The sequence below is a fragment of the Macaca nemestrina genome, chromosome 3, assembly GCF_043159975.1.
Source record: "Macaca nemestrina isolate mMacNem1 chromosome 3, mMacNem.hap1, whole genome shotgun sequence".
Classification (NCBI taxonomy): Eukaryota; Metazoa; Chordata; class Mammalia; order Primates; family Cercopithecidae; genus Macaca; species Macaca nemestrina.
In genome coordinates, this window is record NC_092127.1 from 8,523,591 (window position 1) to 8,542,626 (window position 19,036).

Sequence of the window (19,036 nt, forward strand, 5' to 3'; positions counted from 1 at the left end):
GCTGCCATTATTCCTTAGTATAGAGAACCATATTTTAATATGGCCCATGCAGCAATAAATGGCCTGGCCACTGACTCCCATTTCAACCTCAGATAGAATACTTCCCTTATGCCAGAAAATTTACCTTTCCATTCTCCAATTGTTCATTCTCTTTGTAGTTTCCTGAACTTTGCATATATGATTTCCTCATCTGGATTATTTCCCTTCTCTTACATTCCCCTAATTAACTCCTACTAAGTTTAGGTATAATATTACCATTTGAAACCTTCCTCACACTCCTACTTCACTTTCCAAACTAGGTCAGATATCCTGGATTATTCTATGACACTGTTCAGTATGCAGTAATATGTGTATTTGATACTTTTATTAATATTTTTCTAATTTGTTAAAATGTAAACTCTGTGAGAGAAATTGTAAATATCTTGTTCACTATTGGGATTCCAGGATCCAAGCCTGTAACAAAATACAGAAATAAGTATCTGTTAGATGAATGAATGAATGGATGAATTGGGAGGGATGGAGTGTTGTTGACTGCTATCACAGATGCTGAGTTCTATTTAATGTGTACATTAATGTGTACATTAATATTACTGCGGGCCATGATCCCAAAAGACTGGCCTTTAATTATAATTGATCTTAAGGATTGCTTTTTTACCATTCCTCTGGCAGAGCAAGATTGTGAAAAATTTGCCTTTACTATACCAGCCATAAATAATAAAGAACCAGCCACCAGGTTTCAGTGGAAAGTATTACCTCAGGTGAGAGCAAGAGAAGGCGTGTGGATCCCTGTGTCCATGGACCGACCATGGGAGGCCTCACCATCCATCCATATTTTGACTGAAGTATTAAAAGGCGTTTTAAGTAGATCCAAAAGATTCATTTTTACTTTAATTGCAGTGATTATGGGATTAATTGCAGTCACAGCTACAGCCATTGTGGCAGGAGTTGCATTGCACTCTTCTGTTCAGACAGTAAGCTTTGTTGACAATTGGCAAAAGAATTCCACAAGGTTGTGGAATTCACAATCTGGTATCGATCAAAAATTGGCAAATCAAATTAATGATCTTAGACAAACTGTCATTTGGATGGGAGATAGACTCATGAGCTTGGAACATCGTTTCCAGTTACAGTGTGACTGGAATACGTCAGATTTTTGTATTACACCCCAAGTTTATAATGAGTCTAAACATCACTGGGACATGGTTAGACGCCATCTACAGGGAAGAGAAGATAATCTCACTTTAGACATTTCTAAATTAAAAGAACAAATTTTTGAAGCCTCTCAAAGTCACTTAAATATTGTGCCTGGAGCTGAGGCGTTAGATCAAGTGGCAAAACATCTTTATGGATTAAACCCCACGACTTGGATTAAGTCTATTGGGAATTCTACTGCAGTAAATTTTGGAATTATGTGTCTCTGTTTTATCGGCTTGTTTTTAGTGTGCCGGACCAGTCGAAGAATCCTGCGTCAAAATCGAGAGAACGAACAAGCCTTCATCGCCATGGCACATTTATATAGAGGAAAAGGGAGGGAAAATGTTGCGGGAAGTCAGGGACCTTGAATGCAGGGACTGGCTGAAGCCACGGCAGAAAAACATAAAATGTGAAGATTTCATGGACATTTATTAGTTCTCCCTGAAACTAGGCCTCATAAAACTTAGAAACTAGGCCTCATATAGAAAAAATTAACACCAGGTGGCTCTGGATAGGGTCCCACCCTGCCTCAATAAGGTCCCACCCTGATAGGGTCCCACCCTGCCAATTCCGGGAAACAACCTCATGGGGTCCCACCCTGCCAATTCCGGGGGTCCCACCTTGCCTCGAAGTTCCCGGAATCAGCAACTCCAAGAAAAAACCTCATAAGGTCCCGCTCTAACCAATTAGAACAAGACACCTTGCTCAGGTCATAGCTAGACCCAATTACCACGCGCCTAAAGCTTTGTTTGAATTTCGCGCCTTAAGCTGTGTTTGAACTTGTATTTGCCTATATAAACAGCCTGTAACAAGCAGTCGGGGTCCCAGGGCCAACTTAGAGCTTGGGACCCTAGCGCGCTAGGAATAAATAACTCTCTGCCGTGAATCTCGTGTCGGTGATCCTTCGCGGCGACCCCTGCCCAGGAAGGAATCGACAGTTCGGTTCCAACATCCCAAGTTAATACTTTTATAATTTCTTATGTCTGTCTTTACTTTAATCTCTTAATTCCATCATCTTCTTTGTAAACTGAGGAGGATATATGTCACCTCAGGACCCTGTGATGCTTGCCTTAACTGCACAAATTGTTTGTGGAGCATGTGTGTTTGAACGATATGAAATCTGGGCATCTTAGAGAAAGAATAAGATAACAGCAATGTTCAGGGAACAAGGGAGGCAACCTTGAACTGGCCGCCGGTGAACCGGACGGAACAGAGCCATATTTCTTCTCTTTTCTTATGCAAATAGGAGAAATATCGCTGAATTCTTTTTCTCAGCAAGGAACATCCCTGAGAAAGAGAATGCGCTCTGAGGGTAGGCCTATAAACGACCCCCTTGGAGGCGTGCCGCCTTTTACGGTTGAAGCCGAAGGGATGAAATAAGCCCTGGCCTCCTGTAGCGCTCCCAGGCTTATTAGGACGAGGACATTCCTACCTAATAAATTTTGGTCAGACAGGTTGTCTACTCTCAATCCCTGTTTTCTGATAAGATGTTATCAATGACTATGCATGCCCAAAAATTTTAATTTTAACACCATCCTGTGATCTCATCCTGCCTCCACTTGCTTTGTGATATTCTATTACTTTGTGAAGTATGTAATCTCGGTGTCATGATGACAATGGTGGTTTTGTTGAAAAGAAAAGGGGGAAATGTGGGGAAAAGAAAGAGAGATCAGCCTGTTACTGTGTCTATATAGAAAGAAGCAGACAGAAGAGACTCCATTTTGTTCTGTATTTGAGATGCTGTTAATCTGTGACCCTACCCCCAACCTTGTCCTTGCAAGAGACATGTGCTGCGGTGACTCAAGGTTTAATGGATTTTGGGCTGTGCAGGATGTGTCTTTGTTAAACAAGTGCCTGAAGGCAGCTTGCTGGTTAAAAGTCATCACCATTCTCTTAATTTCAACTACCCAGGGACACGTACACGGCCAAAGGTCGCAGGGACCTCTGCCTAGGAAAGCTAGGTATTGTCCAAGGTTTCTCCCCATGTGATAGGCTGAAGTAATGCTAAAAGGTTCATGGAGATGTTTGCATATGCATCTCAAGGCACAGCATTTTCCTTTCAACTTATTCATGTCACAGAGGTTTTTGTTCATATGTCTTACTGCCGATTTCCTCCCTACAATGATCCTATTGTCCTGCCACTCCCTTATCTTAAAGATGGTAAAGATAATTATCAATAAATACTAAGGGAACTCAGAGACCGGTGCCTGCGTGGGTCCTCTGTAAGCTGAGCACCGGTCCTCTGGGCCCCCGCTTTTCTTTCTCTATACTTTGTCTCTGTGTCTCATTTCTTTTCTCAAGCCTCTCTCGTTCCACCTAACAAGAAACACCCACAGGTGTGGAGGGGCAGGCCACCCCTTCATTAGCACTGGGTTTATTTCATGGGGAATGCTCAGTAAGTGTCTGTTCAATAAATGGTAATAGGTAGAACAGAAGGCAGTTGCACAGATTAAAAAGCCACAATAACTCAATGCACATTGGCTTAATTTGTAGAAGTGGGAGTGAGACTAGAGGGGGAAAAGTGGCTCCTTATCTCTTTAATGCAATGAAATTGAACAACTAGGGGTGTGTAAACATCTTCAAACTCATTAGTTGTTTTATATGAATAATCCTGATTCAAGTTTGCTATTCTCCAATCACGTTAAAAGAAAAACAGATAATTTTAAATTAAAAGTCTATTTTTGAGTAGGAGAGAGGTAGGATGAATTCTGGACATAAGGGACTGTTAGACACTCGTCCGGGTATTGTTGGGTGCTGTAGGATCTCTTTCTCTGAAGATTGTTAGGAACTGATGACAGTTTAGGTACAGTTCTGCCTGGAGTCATGACAACTAATTGGATGACCCCCTCTACTTATCAGTTTACACTGTGAAGAGTACTACAGGCATTCTCTCCCTGGAGATGGCCCATAGCAACAAGGACAGAATAGTCACACATGCAGGAATGTCAATATTCAAGTGTCATGAAATACAACCCAAAGAAGAGCTGGTTAGTTATCACTAGTGTTTGAAGAATCTGGAAATGTTTACATTTTATATAGTCTAATCATCCTTTCAAGCGTGTATTAAGCTAGTAGTCAAATTATGGCTATTCTAATTCTTAGTTTGATATAAATCAGTCAACTATTTGTGGAGTGGCCACAGGGCATTTTACATGGCATTAGATGTTTGAAATTAATAGTTACTCCTTCAGGATTTATCAACTAACAAGATAGATAAAAACCAGTGAAAGCAAAATCTTTACAGACACATAAGCCAAGCTAGTACATATAGAGGACTATCATGAGGCGCGGTGGACGTGAAATTCTGTGAGCACAAGGAGAAATGAAAGACATTAATAGAACAAGTAATGAAGAAGAGGCTTAGAAGCCAGGTAGGGAGGAAATGAAGCATCTGTCAGATAGAAGGGGGGGATTTATTTCAAGCACTTGGAAAATCTTGGAAGACATTGATTTTCAAGAGTGGGAAGGAAGATTGAATAAGCAGACAACAAGATGGCAGATGGGATTAGTGGAAACAGAGAGTGTGGAATTGGTTTATATACATTCAAGAAATAAATTGATCCTTGGAGATGTCGGTCTGGGCTACTTTAATACATGCACACGGTCCTCTTGGCTAGGTTGCAGTCATTGTTCCTAGGGGCGCTTTTCCACTTGACGCTACCTCTATCAGAGCTTCTGTGTTGGCATGAGATCAGATTTGGTTCAGTCCAAAACCTGAGTTTAGAACTTAGTTCAGCCATATTTTGTACTGGTTGTGTGACTTTAGGTAAGTTACTTAAATTCTCCAGGCTTCAGGAGAATTGATATAAGATGGGATTGCCCCCTCCAGCTGGGTCAAAGAAAGTGGTGTTGAGGTCGCGGTCTGTTAATAGTATGGTGATGCCAGCGGCTAGGACTGGTAGAGAAAGGAGGAGTAGGACTGCTGTAATTAGGACGGATCAGACAAATGGGGGGGGGTTGGTATTGGGATATGGCAGGGTGTTTTATATTGATAATAGTGGTAATAAAGTTGATAGCCCCTAGAATAGAGGAAATGCCTGCTAGATGAAGCGAAAAGATAGTTAGGTCTACAGAGGTTCCTGGGTGGGAAAAATTTCCTGCTAAGGGAGGGTAGACTGTTCAGCTGGTTCCAGTGCCAGCTTCTTCATCCATAAAATAAAGGTATTGAATTTGACAGAGATTCTCAACAGAAGCAGTAATGCCCCTGGGGTCCAGTGATGCCCCTGGGGCCTTTTGAAAATGTGTTAAAATGCAATTTTGGGGTGCAATGTTTAGCTGTACTATAGTCATCCAATGGGTGAAATCCAGGGATGCTAAACTCCTGACCAGGCACAGGGTATTGGGGTGGAGAGAGAAGTCTCATATTATGTATGGTTTTCAAGTGTCAGTTTTCAACAGAAAATCTTATTTGTCATCATCCATGCCTAGAACCTAGGGGAGATGAGAGACAGAGGTGTAATCAGGAGAACACTAAGGAGCATGCGTTGCACCAGAGACTAATAAGATTAGTCCTAAAAATTGAAAACGTAGTTGCTGCCCTAATGACAATTTTTAGACATACACTTCATTCACAGACAATAGGTTTCATTTTCTTTATAGAAGGAAGTACTGCACATCTGTTAAAAACTTAAAATTTGTCCTATTATACTCATTCAGTTCAATATTACAAGAAGAAGCATGAGATCAAAGCATTCTGATCTATCAAAGCACATGTCATATTTTATTATTTTCACTACATTGACATCCAGATAATTTCCATCCCCCGTTTCTCCTGCACACACATATATACACACCAATCATTAAAGTAATTAACTCGGGCAAGACCACACCACCTCTATGGGGATAATGTTGAAAGGTTTTCTAAATATGGTGGCACACAAATATTTTAGTAGTATGATCAATAAGTTCCATCCTATAGGGCTTTATAATTTGCACATGCCACTCTGAGAGTAAAGCACAATCAAATTGGGCTTTTTACAGCCAAATGCCTTGATTTTTGTTTCATATTCTATCTCTGAAATATGATCATCTACTAAAACAAAACCTGTGGGGCAGAAAGACATTTTCCCAGTTTGCAAATCAAGCAGAAGCACAAATGTTTGCCAGGGTCTCCAGCAGTTCTGTGTTAGGCCTTTCTCATCCATCTGATAATGTGACCTTCACATGACAGAATTGGATCAAGAATAACACGTTTTGATGGTACTTGTAAAAGTAATGGGAGCTGCTGTCAAAATACCCAGGCTGGCCATGAAACTTGAATATGTAGTAGGTGCCGTGAGGACAGAAGGAGGAGTTAACATTTTCACTGCAAATGTTTCCCTCTTATTAGTGTTTAACTTGCAAAAGTTATTTGACATCCAGTTTCAATAAGTAAATTTAAAAAAACACAATATAATTGATCCAATGCAGTTATTACATTTGAAAGAAAGGTTTAACAGCCAAATAATGCTGCTTCATGGCATACTGACAGAACCATTTATTCATTTATTCAAACAAATTGACTGACTATGCAAAATAGTATGTTAAAATGTTTTCATATGTTTTATCTAAGAAAAATAAAACAAGGAATAAAGCTTTATTCACACTCAAAAAGAGCTTTAGTTTGAGTTGAAGGAGCTAGAAGTATTTGGAGGAGCACACGCTTGATGTCCTGTTTCATACCACGCATTTGTCCACAAAGGAGGGAAGAGTAACCTCAGTCTGGGGATGATTGCAGAAGGCTTCTTGGAGGAGGTGCCATTTGAACTAGATGATGAGAGGTGAGTAGTAATCCAGCAAATGGCATTCTGCTCAGATAGAATTCCCTAGACTCAAGAGCTCCAAATGTTCTCTGGGGAATAATGCATAATTCTATTTGACTTTTGGATAAAGTTGTGTTAGAAAAGAAAAGACCAGAAATTAGGGGCATGACAATACAGAGATGGATAAAGAAAGAGCAACAAATTTGGGTTATATTTAGTAGGTAACTAAAAACTAATAAAGCATATGTTCTAAGAAAAGTTTTAAAAAGACAAATTGGCCTGGTGATGATGACATTTCTGTTCTTCTCAAGCCTGTGCTCTGGGATTGTTAACTTTCAATAATTCAGTGACATTTTGTCACATGCCAATCATCCCCCAATTCTGGGTAAATTTAACTGTCATCTCTCTCTATTCTTGATCCCTGCATAAAGCATGTTGTTATTTGGATAGGAGCCTATTATTACCCGAGAGCTTGATATGCTCAACAAATATTTTGAGCAAAATTCAACCCTTGATTCTATATTCCTAATTGCAGCTGGTTGGACCAAGCATGGACAGCTCCCAGGCTTGTCAGAGCCCTCTGAGGGGTTACTAGCTGGAGCTCTGCCTCACAGGGGCCAGGGGCACCGAGGGACCATTTAGAATCTCTCTTCAAGTGGTTTCAAGAGGAGACTTACAGATAAAGGGTGGCAGAGGGCACAGAAGTCAGTAGAATTTAGAAAATAGCAGAAGATCTAAATAAACAGAAATCATGAAGTATACAGGAAGAAAAGGGGGAAGTAGGAGAAACAGCACGAGCAGACTTTGCAGAGAAGACTTAACGTGCTAGGCCTGACTGCAAGCAATTCTTTGAAAGTCTTACACAGAAGTTTGGCCCTTCGCTGACATCTGGCAGCTTGGATTTTGAGAAGGTTCCCTCCACCCAGACTCATAATAGTGGGTCACTGTGCCAACACTGTTTGTGCAAACAACACAGGGATGCTGAACATCTGCTTTCCTTCTGGGACTCTGGAATTTGGTGTGTCTCAGGCAGAGGCTGCCATGTGAGCATTCTCCAGTCAAAATCCTGGGCACTGAGTCTCTCACAAACTTCCCTGGCAGACAACATTTCACACCTGTTGTTGCAACTCATTGCAGGGGGAATGAAGGGCATCCTGTGTGACTTCTCTAGGAGAGAATCTTTGGAAGCTTATACCTGGCTTCCTCCGGAGTTTATCCCATGCATCTTTTCTTTTGCTAATTTTGCTTTGAATCCTTTTAATAAATTGTCGTTGTAGGCCAAGCACATTGACTCATACCTGTAATCCCAGTGCTTCGGGAGGCCAAGTGGGGAGGATTGCTTGGGGCCAGGAGTTTGAGATGAGCCTGGGCTACATAGCAAGATAGCCAGACCCCATCTCTAAAAAAATGTTTTTGTTTGTTTGTTTGTTTTAATTATCCAGGCATGATGACGTGTACCTGTGATCTTAGCTATTTGGGAGACTGAGGTGGGAGTATTGCCTAAGCCCAGGAGTTCAAGGCTGCAGTGAGCTGTGGTTGTACCACTGCGGTCCAGGCTGGGCAACAGAGTGAGACCAGGTCTGTTAAATAAATAAATAAATAAATAAATAAATAAACAAACAGTAGCTGCAGGACTATGGGCTGGGTTGTATGAGTTTTCCTAGTAAAACACTGAATTCAGAGGTGGTCTTGAGGACCCTGACACAGAGCTATTACAAGAAGTTATACGTATATTGGAAAGACTATTCATTTATACATCTGCAGCTGAAGAGAACAGAATAATTAAAACAGATTTGAATGCCAATGATTGGTGCTTGGTGCTAGGTGGTGACAAAATATTACTAGATATTTGTGTTATACTGGATAATTCTGAATGACTGCACTTACATTCTGGACTTCATGAAGGCTCATCATCTAGGGATTAAAACCTCACATTCGTTTATTTACAATAAATCCCGGTTACTCAAGGTAAGCCAAGTTTGTCTCTCTTTCCTAAAAAAGCCTAATTAATAATTACCAAATAAAATCATATAAACAGGTAAAGTGATTCCATTACCAATATATGGTTTCCAACCTCAGTAGAGCTTTTGTGATAACCTGCAATTTTTTTGTTGTTGTTGTTCTTGTTAATCAACCTTTTACATTCTCTTAGCATAGCTTCTAACTTCAAGCTTCAACCCTGTCCTTACGATTCTTTACAGAGGAACTTGATCTCTAAAGAGAATGGAATCCATTGCAGGGATGTTGTCTACCTTCAAACCTACCTGCGGGTACCCCTAGTCTAAATGCCTGATCTCTAATTACACAGCAAGAATGATCACTTCCAAATAAAATTGAGGACTTACTTTCTACATTGATTCATATATCGTTCTCTCATGTCCAAGCCCTCTCTTTCCTAATATCTTTCATCTTTCCTTTCTACAGCATCTTTCTTCTATGTCCTCCAAACATTCAACGCTCTTTTACCCTAAAACAACAAAACAATACAAACAACAACAAATTCTTCATTTGACACAAGATACCACTCTGCAAAAGTTTTGAGAGATGGTCTATATTCAGTCTTCATTTGCTTCATTTGCCTCCATTTTACTCATTGTTGGTTTCTGCCTCACAATTTTATTCAAAGAGCTGTTAACTGCACAGTCCAGTAGCCACTTTTAGTCCTAGTAAAGCCTGTATTTGACTCCATTATTAATTCTTTTTTTTTAATTTTTTTTAAGACAGGGTCTTGCTCTGTAGCCCAGTGGCACCATCATAGCACTGTAGACCAGTGGAGCTCACTGCAGCCTTGAACTCCTGGGCTCAAGCAATCCTCCCACCTCAGCCTCCCAAGTAGCTGGGACTACAGGTGGGCACCACCTCACACAGAAAATTTTTAAAAATTGTTTTGTTGACATGGGGCCTTGCTGTGTTGCCCAGGCTGGTCTTGAACTCCTGACCTCAAGCAATCTTCCTGCCTTAGCCTCCCAAAGTGCTGGGATTACAGGCATGAGCCACCGTACCCAGCCGCACTCAGATATTAAATTATTTTTCTCCCATCCATTCCCAAAACTCAAGCTTTTTCACTATTCCTCTGCCTTCTCTCAGTCCTCAGCAACTTCCTCCTCTTCTGCTTGCCTTCTATCATCGAGGCCTCTGAGGTCCTCCTCTCCTGTTACATGAGGCATCTCTGCCTGTGCTCTCCAACTTTCCCCCAGAGCGCCTGGGCCACACTCCCCTGATAACCCCTACCCCGGTGTTTCTCCAGCTCATTGTCTCTCCAAAGCATCAGGCTTCAGGCTCATCCTTTCAACTGCTCCCTGGATATTTCCACTGTGACAAAACTTTATGTGTACAATTAAATCCAGTAGGTATTTTGTTCCTGAGTGCCTATTCCTTTATTCTGGATCTGGCTAATGATGTAACATCCTTTTTCACCTAAGCTGGAAGATTAGAAACATACATTCTCGACTTCTTTTTCTCCTCCACACACAGCCAGTTAATCACCAGACCCTACCAGCACCTGCTTCCCCATTCCCACAAAGCTCTGTCAAACTTTCCTTCTCTTCTGCATCCCTATGTTATGTCCTCAATGTACTCCCTAACCGTCCTACTGGAAAATTGCAAGAGCTTCCTTTCCCTGCTCTCCTTACCAGCTCTATACCCCTCTGTAACCCATCCTCTACAGAGTCATTAGAGTTGTCTTTTTTTTTTTTTTTTTTTTTTTTTTTTTTTTTTTTTTGAGACGGAGTCTCGCTCTGTCACCCAGGCTGGAGTGCAGTGGCCGGATCTCAGCTCACTGCAAGCTCCGCCTCCCGGGTTCACGCCATTCTCCTGCCTCAGCCTCCCGAGTAGCTGGGACTACAGGCGCCGCCACCTCGCCCGGCTAGTTTTTGTATTTTTTAGTAGAAATGGGGTTTCACCGTGTTAGCCAGGATGGTCTCAATCTCCTGACCTCGTGATCCGCCCGTCTCGGCCTCCCAAAGTGCTGGGATTACAGGCTTGAGCCACCGCGCCCGGCTGAGTTGTCATTCTTAAAAGCAATCAGGAGCTTGGGCTTTTGAACCATATTGCCTAAATTTGAATCCTGACACTATGACTGTCTTGCTACTGATCCATAGTCTAGGGTAAATATGTAGCTATTCTGTGTCTGTCCCCTTTGATAGAATAAAACATGAATAACAACTATGAAATGGTAACAATAACTATTAAATTAGTTAATATAGGTAAAGTGCTTACAACCATGTCTGGCATTTTAGTAAGCGATCAAGAAAATATTAAACTCATTCTTTGTCTGAAAAACTGTTACATCTCTTTTAATAAGAAATAAAATATGCAACATCTGCATCAAGATACTGCACTTCCCTCTAAAAGAGTAACTGCTCCGCTGTCTGGGGACTTCAAGTTCATGATTTCACATTTTTATCTTAGAATACACCACATCCAAGGACTCTTTGAAAAGAATATAAGTTCTAGATCAAATGCATCTCAGTGTTCCCATAATGAATGAATGAATCAGTGAGTGAAATCTTTCATGTAGGCCATTTGATCATGGTCCAAATTAAGTATTACATTTTTCTGATGCACCGGGAGTAGAAAAGTATCAAGGAACAACATCAACCTAAACAAACAACTATCAAATGAGAATGTAGAAATCGCCTGTGAATATTTAGAATAAACAGATAGGACCTCTCTAAATCTTTCAGTATTTAAGGCACGAGAGGTTTTAAAACTACTGTTAGGGCAACAACTGAAATACTAATGTAGATATTTATTAAGCATCTACTGTGTGAAGGGCAACCTATTAGATTTTTTTCACAGTACTGAAAATATAATTCGATGAACAAAAAAGGAATAAACAAATCCCAGGAAAAGGTGAACTGTCAGGGATATACTAAATGGCCTCAGAACCTTTTATACTTGGAGAGAGAATGGAGGCCTCTGTTAATACTGATGAGAGGCATCAGGTCAAGCTTCATGGGAGAAGCCTAGTATTTGCTGAAGACTTGAAAGACGAGTGTGATTTGAACAGACGAAAAGGCAGAGAAACAGTGTTCCAGAAAGAGGAAGCAGCATATTAAGGGTATATTAGTATAACACTGTTTATCAAGCTCAAACCTCACTAGTGGTCTGATAAGGTAGGAGATCAGACTTCCTGGGAACAGGCCCAAATGAGAGTGAAAGTGACAGGGAGGTGCTTATATCAGGAACTTCAACCCTGGTCCAGGTATGAAATAGTAGTTAGCACACCTGGAGCATCTTTGCATATGATTCACTTTGGAGCAACCATCGGAAGAAAATTCGCCAAACATAACCTGAAATAACTCTCCCCAGATGGGGGGGAGAAAAGTAGATTGGCTAACAAAAAACAGTGGAGACATTTTTGGGTTGTTCCTTAAAGCACAAGTTGACCAGAGACAATTTCACTGAAGATAGAACAGGCCTTGATATTTAAGCAAAGCATTCAAATAATACCCCACTGACTGAAGGCAGGCAGGCATCAAAAACACAGACTCATAACAGGAAATGCTCACAGGGATAGTTAACATCACTCTCCATAGACCAGTCTTATCCAGTTGGTCTCGCAAATTTATGGTCAGTGATTCCAAGCAGAAAATTCATTAAAATCAGGAAATTGCTTAATTAGTTTAAAGTGACAAACACTTCTAAAAATAAATGTTTGAACCACATAGATTCCAACCAAATTCATGTTACGGTACACCTACAATGACTAGGAAATTAATTCACAATAACAACATGTCAAATTATATGTTTCTTGACCTGTTTTACCTCCTTCTAAAAAGAACCTACTTGTTTTAAAGAGTGTTGAATTTCTGCCCACCCTCAGTTGCAATAATTGTGTCCACTTGGGTGCATGCTGACTTATTTCCAACTTATTTTGTCCTCTCCTTTATTGCCAAAATATGTTTGTAGATGTTATTGTAGACTCTTCCATGATAGGGATGCACCAGCATGTTTTAGGAACCCGATAGAGAGTCTGGTTCAATTGTAATGTGTTAATTTACCCAAGCTCAAGGATTTTCTAGAAAATGTGTATGTAAACCTACACATTTATGCTCCAATGTGAGCTGTGATGCCAGGAAAAAAATCACACTTTATTAATATACTAAATAAAGTTGTTATTCCCATGGACATTCATTGTAGAAAATTAGAACGCACATTCAGCAGTGAAATAATGAAATGCTATGACCACAGACAATCTATCTCTACTGCGAAGGCCCTCTGATCTTCCTCCACAGCCACCCACACCTTTCGGAAGAGCTTGATCTCCCCAGCACTCATTCAATTGAATTTGAAGTAACAAATATACCCCATGAGATACAGGTTCAACTTGCTCCAGGCACACAAATAATGAAACAAGGCCAATCTAGAGCAGAGCAGGGGAGAGTATCCTCAATGCTAAAAATAACAAAAGCCTAATATAAATACAGTTAGTCGATTCCATTTAGTTTTCTCCATAAAGTTGAGAAAAAAACCAACAGTCCTTTAATAGAATCCTAATGTTTCTCGAATGTAAGACCTCATTTTTACCATCTTCCAGGATCACCACTAGGAGGCAAAACATGGCCAAAGGAAATGGGGACAACCATAAAGGCTGTCATGATTTACTTCTCTTCCCATCTCTGGAAAGGTTTCCTAAGAGAGGTCACTAGTTAAAGGACGGCACTGAGCAGCAGACACATGAGCAATTAGTACAACTTACATACCCAATTGATTATACCCACATCACATAACACATGCCATCAACGTTCAACCTTAAAGCAATTTGTACAGCATTTCAGGAATTGGGGGCGGGGGCATTGAATGAACAGGAACCTCAATGATTCACTTGAACATCACGTAGTTTTTGTCTTTAAAATTGTATTGATCTAGTTGGATTCCAAATAGCTAATTTAGTATGCCCATTAATGATTATCATATTAAAATAGTGATCCTGGCGTGGTGCCTCATGCCTGTAATTCCAGCATTTTGGGAAGCCAAGGCAGGTGGATCACTTGAGGTCAGGAGTTCAAGATCAGCCTGGTCAACACGGTGAAATCCCATCTCTCCTAAAAATTAGCTGGGCATGGTGGCATGCGCCTGTAATCCCAGCTACTCTGGAGGCTAAGGCAGGAGAATCGCTTGAACCCGGGAGGCGGAGGTTGCTGTGAGCTCAGATCACACCACTGCACTCCAGCCTGGGTGACAGAGCGAGATTCCATCTTAATATAAGGAAATAAAAATAAAATAAAATAAAATAATGATCCTAAGAGGTCATATATCGTCCACATAAATCTGAGAGAAATTCTTGATCAGTAGAATTTCAGTCAATAGCAAGTGAATTGGCATGCAGATAAAAGAAGAAAACATGTTACCTATTATTTTAGATTTTCAGACCTGAATTCATTTTGTATTTAATTTATAGTAATAGTATTCATAATAAATTATATTACTTATTACAAGATTTTCAGGAGTTTGTCACAAAGCATTTAGAAGGTTACTTTCTTGACACTGATGTTCAGGAATATTTCTACAAAGCAAATTGATAAAATGAACAAGAAAGTTTCAGCAAAAATACAGAATATTTAAGGAAAAATATTTCTCTTAGAATCATTTTTGTGCTTTATATAAAAAAGTGAAAATAAACATGGAGCATTTTATCAGTTCTCAATTTTAAGAAAAGGTCAAATATTTACTTACAGGCAATCTAGAAGTCAAAAGAATGAAATTCCATCACCAGCCTGCAAATTAATAACAACAACAAAACCTAAGATTATATGATTTCACTTAGGCCACTTAATTGAACAAACAGAAAAAACATGATTATATAATTTATAATTGAATAATATACATTTTCAGCATTGATGAATGATAAATAATAATAACATTAATTCTTATTTCCAAAGATGAAACTGGAGTATATCATAAACCTACCATTTTTCTTTGTTTTTTAAAAAGTACTATTCCACATACTACTAAGCAGTTCAAGCTGTCAGTATGATTGCATGCACGCTGAGGAAAACAACCAGAAGATTAATACAATAATTGAGAATTTTTAAGGAGTGGAATTGTATTCATAACTAGCATCAACACATATTTAGAAACTCAGTTAAGATCACAGGGAAAATGATATACTAAGTCATTGTGGGTTTCCAACTAGTTTTCACGAGTTCTTGTGTCTAGGTCCTAATACGAGAGAATCTGTAGCTTCTCAACAGCCACTGATGTAGCATTTGTAGTCTGGGCTTCACTAAGCCACTGAGGTGTCTCACTGATGTAAGCTCTGCTGTTTTGACACTCTACCCAGATGCTCCAATTTTGCTTCAGTGAGTCAGAGCTGAGTCTGAATGCCTCAAAGCATGGGTAAAAAGAGTTATGATTAAGGCAGGGTTGGAGTGGCAGTGAACCAGTGTCACCTGCACTGACTTACAATCCTACAAATGGCGTGAAAACAGCATGGTGGTCTTGATTGGACACTCATCTGGGCTAAGGGCCAAATGGAACATAAGTGAATTCAGGTGTGTTTCTCTCTCATTATCTTTTCTTATCTATACCATAATGACTCAGTATACAACAATTTTATAATTGATGACATACATTTTATGGAAGGATCTATATTTTCATAGCAGACACTCTTCTATCCGAGCGTTGTCTGTCACGCATTTAAAGGTGTCTGTGCTTATACACGTATAATATGTAAACATCCTTGAGTTGACCTACATGCCTTAGCAAAACATCTAACACCAGGTTTTGTTAAATGTATTGTCTCCTTTATCCATGGAAATTATTATGAACCTGCTGATACACAAAGCAGAACCACAGATCTTTCATCTAGGAGGAGTCTTCCAACAATAAGACGAGCTTTTAAATGGGTAGCAGCTTTTGTGCAAGCTGTATGTCAAGATACTTGACAGAGTTAAGTAATACAATTGTAAAGTTAAATAACAGAAGGGAGAGGCAGTAAGAGGCAAAGAAAAGATAGAAAATTCGTGTTTTCAGATGAGAACTGTGAGGAGGAGGAGAGTCATCTGAGTAGAGAGACATAAGAACCCTCTACAGTTAACAGAAGCTGAAGAGAAATTGATTTGGAAAGAATAGGGGCATAATCATGATGTTGAATAGTGCATTCAATAATGAGCCTGATTCTTGGAAATGCTGATCTGAAGGTGGAGCCAATAACTCTGAGAGTGACGCACACCATAATTTCCTCAGAAATAGAGCTACTCCTTACCCCTAATGACAACAGTCTACATGACATAGCTTCAGAAGGCATGTTAAGTATGAAAATGAAGGCAAGAGGTGAATTTGGAAGTCTGAGGGGTACATGAAAGTGATGGAATTTCAGGAGAACGCTGAAAGCAACCCAGGGTCAGCAGTAACATTAGAATGTGATGACGATGTGATAGCCTATCTGGGTGCAAGGCAGCTTGATGTAGTTTGACACTTTGCAAAGCCGTCCATGAAGAAGTCCCTGAGAATGGGGAGAAGATAGATTAGAGAACCTAAAAGCAGTGCTGATTTAGTGACAGCCTATGTTTTAACACACATCAAGTAGGAAGTTAGGAAGTCTCCCTTTTGGGCTCTCTTTTGATGTTAGAATTCTTTGCTTTCACAGTCAAACCTAGCAGTGATCTTCAATAGCAGCCCAGCATAGGAGGCAGATGACTGGAGCAGTGCTGTACACACTGAGGATGTTCACCCTATGGGAGACATGGTAGGTGTGAACAGCCACAGCACTCACAGCTCAGCATGCTAGAGCCCTCTTGTAATGCATCCCTGAGCTTCCTATTGTCACAAAGCGTACTTCTGATTTCTTATCACACCACCTCTCCACCCCTCTCCCTTTCCTGGCTTCCTCTTTCCATGCCTTCTGGAGAGGTTTCCACCAGCCTGTCTACACCAGTGTGCTGTGCAGCTTCATCAGAACAAACCGTCTCTTCTCAGTGTAACCCATGCTTTGGCATATGCTAACAGGATAAACACTGTTTCTTGATTTTGTCCATTCTTCCATATACTCACTGACACAGACCCTCTAACCCACCCCTTCCAACTCACACCCATATATGCATACATCTCTTCTCCCCTGGATGGTTTCCTAAACCATATAGGAGGAAAAAGATGAGCTAGCCTGGGTATGGGACTCAACACAAATAAACCAATCTCAGTCAGTACTGCAATATATTTTTTGCTGTCTTGTATATATGTACACAATACATATGTATATATAATACATATATATAGTACATATGTATACTATAAACACACGTATACTATATACACATAACACCCAGTAACATATATATATGCATGTGTATATATGTACACACAAGATCCAATATGTATATGTATTTGCATATATATGTACATATCTACATACACACAACACCCAATAATATAATTTCTTGAGTGTAAAATATTCCAGGATTGCACTTTCACTTGTTTCAGAATCACATCGCCTAACCCTTCGACATATAAGAATTGATTCAGTGGGAACCTTTGTGTCATAGAGAAAAGAGCACGAGCTATCTGGGGTCTGCTATTTGTCTCAATTGCGTAGATTGTTTCCATCTTTTTAAATTAACAGAATGGCATCTGCCAAATATCGTTCTGACAAACAGGAAGACTCGACTGACAGCAGCTGGCATGTGGATTCAGCACTGATTTTGTCAGGGCCAGCTACATTTCATTCCAATGGCATACGGCACTTTTCAGCTTGCCTCCCCTTATTGGGTGCCTCTAACACCTTTGCCTGAATCTGCAATTTTAAGTTATCCTTCTTAGATTTCAGCCCCCATTATACCTTGGCCTCCACGGTCCCTCATTCACCTTCTTAGATTTCAGCCCCCGTTATACCTTGGCCTCCACGGTCCCTCATTCACCAATCGTACTGTACCCATCTGGTGAACTTCCTATAATTCATTCCTTCCTTTTCATTCACCTCTGAATTAGGCATGAGGGTCTGAAAAAAGTCATATCCATACTTTCTCTATATAATGAGTTGATGATCAAATCTTGAATTCAGGATATTTTCTCATGAAAAGTTAAAAAAAAGGCAGACTACGAGTAAATTCCAAATGAATGATACGGCGCTACAGAAGTTCAGAGGAAGTAGGAATCACTGTGATTTAGAGTAGTTCATTCACTCATTCATCCAGCACAAATGTAAATTGTATCTGGCACTTGTCTAGATGCTGGGAATACTGAAGTTAAAAAAAAATACCAAGCCATATATAGTTTTCACTTGGAGGGATATATATATATATGTATATATACATATATATGTATATACATACACACACACACACACATATGTAATGTTTGCTAGCAATACTTGCCAAGAAAAAAATATAATGCAGGCAAGGGTAATAAAAATAGTTAGGGGGAAATTCTGAATTTTAGACGGATGGCTAGGAAAGTTCTCCCTGAGAAGGCACTATTTGACAGAAGACCTACACGAAGTGACAGAGTAAACCACATGAATAGATGAGGCTCAGAGCACACACAGAAGCCTTGAGATGGGGGCTTCTCTGGAGTGCTAAAAAACAAAAGAAAATAAAACACAAACTAAAATGGCAGTGAGTGAACAAGGGAGAGACTATTTGAAGATGAGGGCAGAGAATATTGGTGCTTATCACAGAGTAGCATGCAGGTTCTAGTACAAATGTTGGCTTTTACTTAAAACCAGATGTCTTTGGAGAGATTTAAGCAGCAAAGTGACATGCTCTGACTCCTACTTTGGCAGGATTACTCTGGGTGGTGTGTTGAGAATGACATTGGGGTCAAGAAAACACAGTCCAGGAAGACCAACCAAGAAGTTATGCTGTTACACCAGGGAACTGATGATGGTGGTTTGGAGTAGGGTGGTAGCTGTGAAATGATGAGAAGTTTTCAGATTCTGAATGTATTTTGGAAGGTAGAACCAAAATATTTTGCTGACTAATTGCGTGTAGGATGAGAGAAAAAGACGTATCAAGGATGAAGCCAAGATTTTTGATCTAGGCAACTAGAAAACTAGATAAATCAAGATATCTTTAACCAATTAGGGAATCCTGGGGAAGGAGCAGGTTGGATGAGGCAGGGGTGAGGGTTTTCAGATTTCAGTTTTGCCTCTGCTAAGGTTG

The 19,036-nt window shown here is 40.1% G+C and overlaps 1 protein-coding gene across 14 annotated transcripts in view; it reads right to left on the minus strand.

Moving 5' to 3' along the window:
• The window catches only part of LOC105466614 (teneurin transmembrane protein 3), a 2,765,046-nt gene that overhangs the window by 1,585,175 nt on the left and 1,160,835 nt on the right, over nt 1-19,036 (minus strand). For all 14 annotated transcript variants that reach the window (XM_071092800.1, XM_071092799.1, XM_071092798.1 and 11 more), the window contains one exon: nt 14,616-14,656. The gene's annotated coding sequence lies outside the window, so the exon portion shown is untranslated. The remainder of the gene's footprint in view (nt 1-14,615; nt 14,657-19,036) is intronic.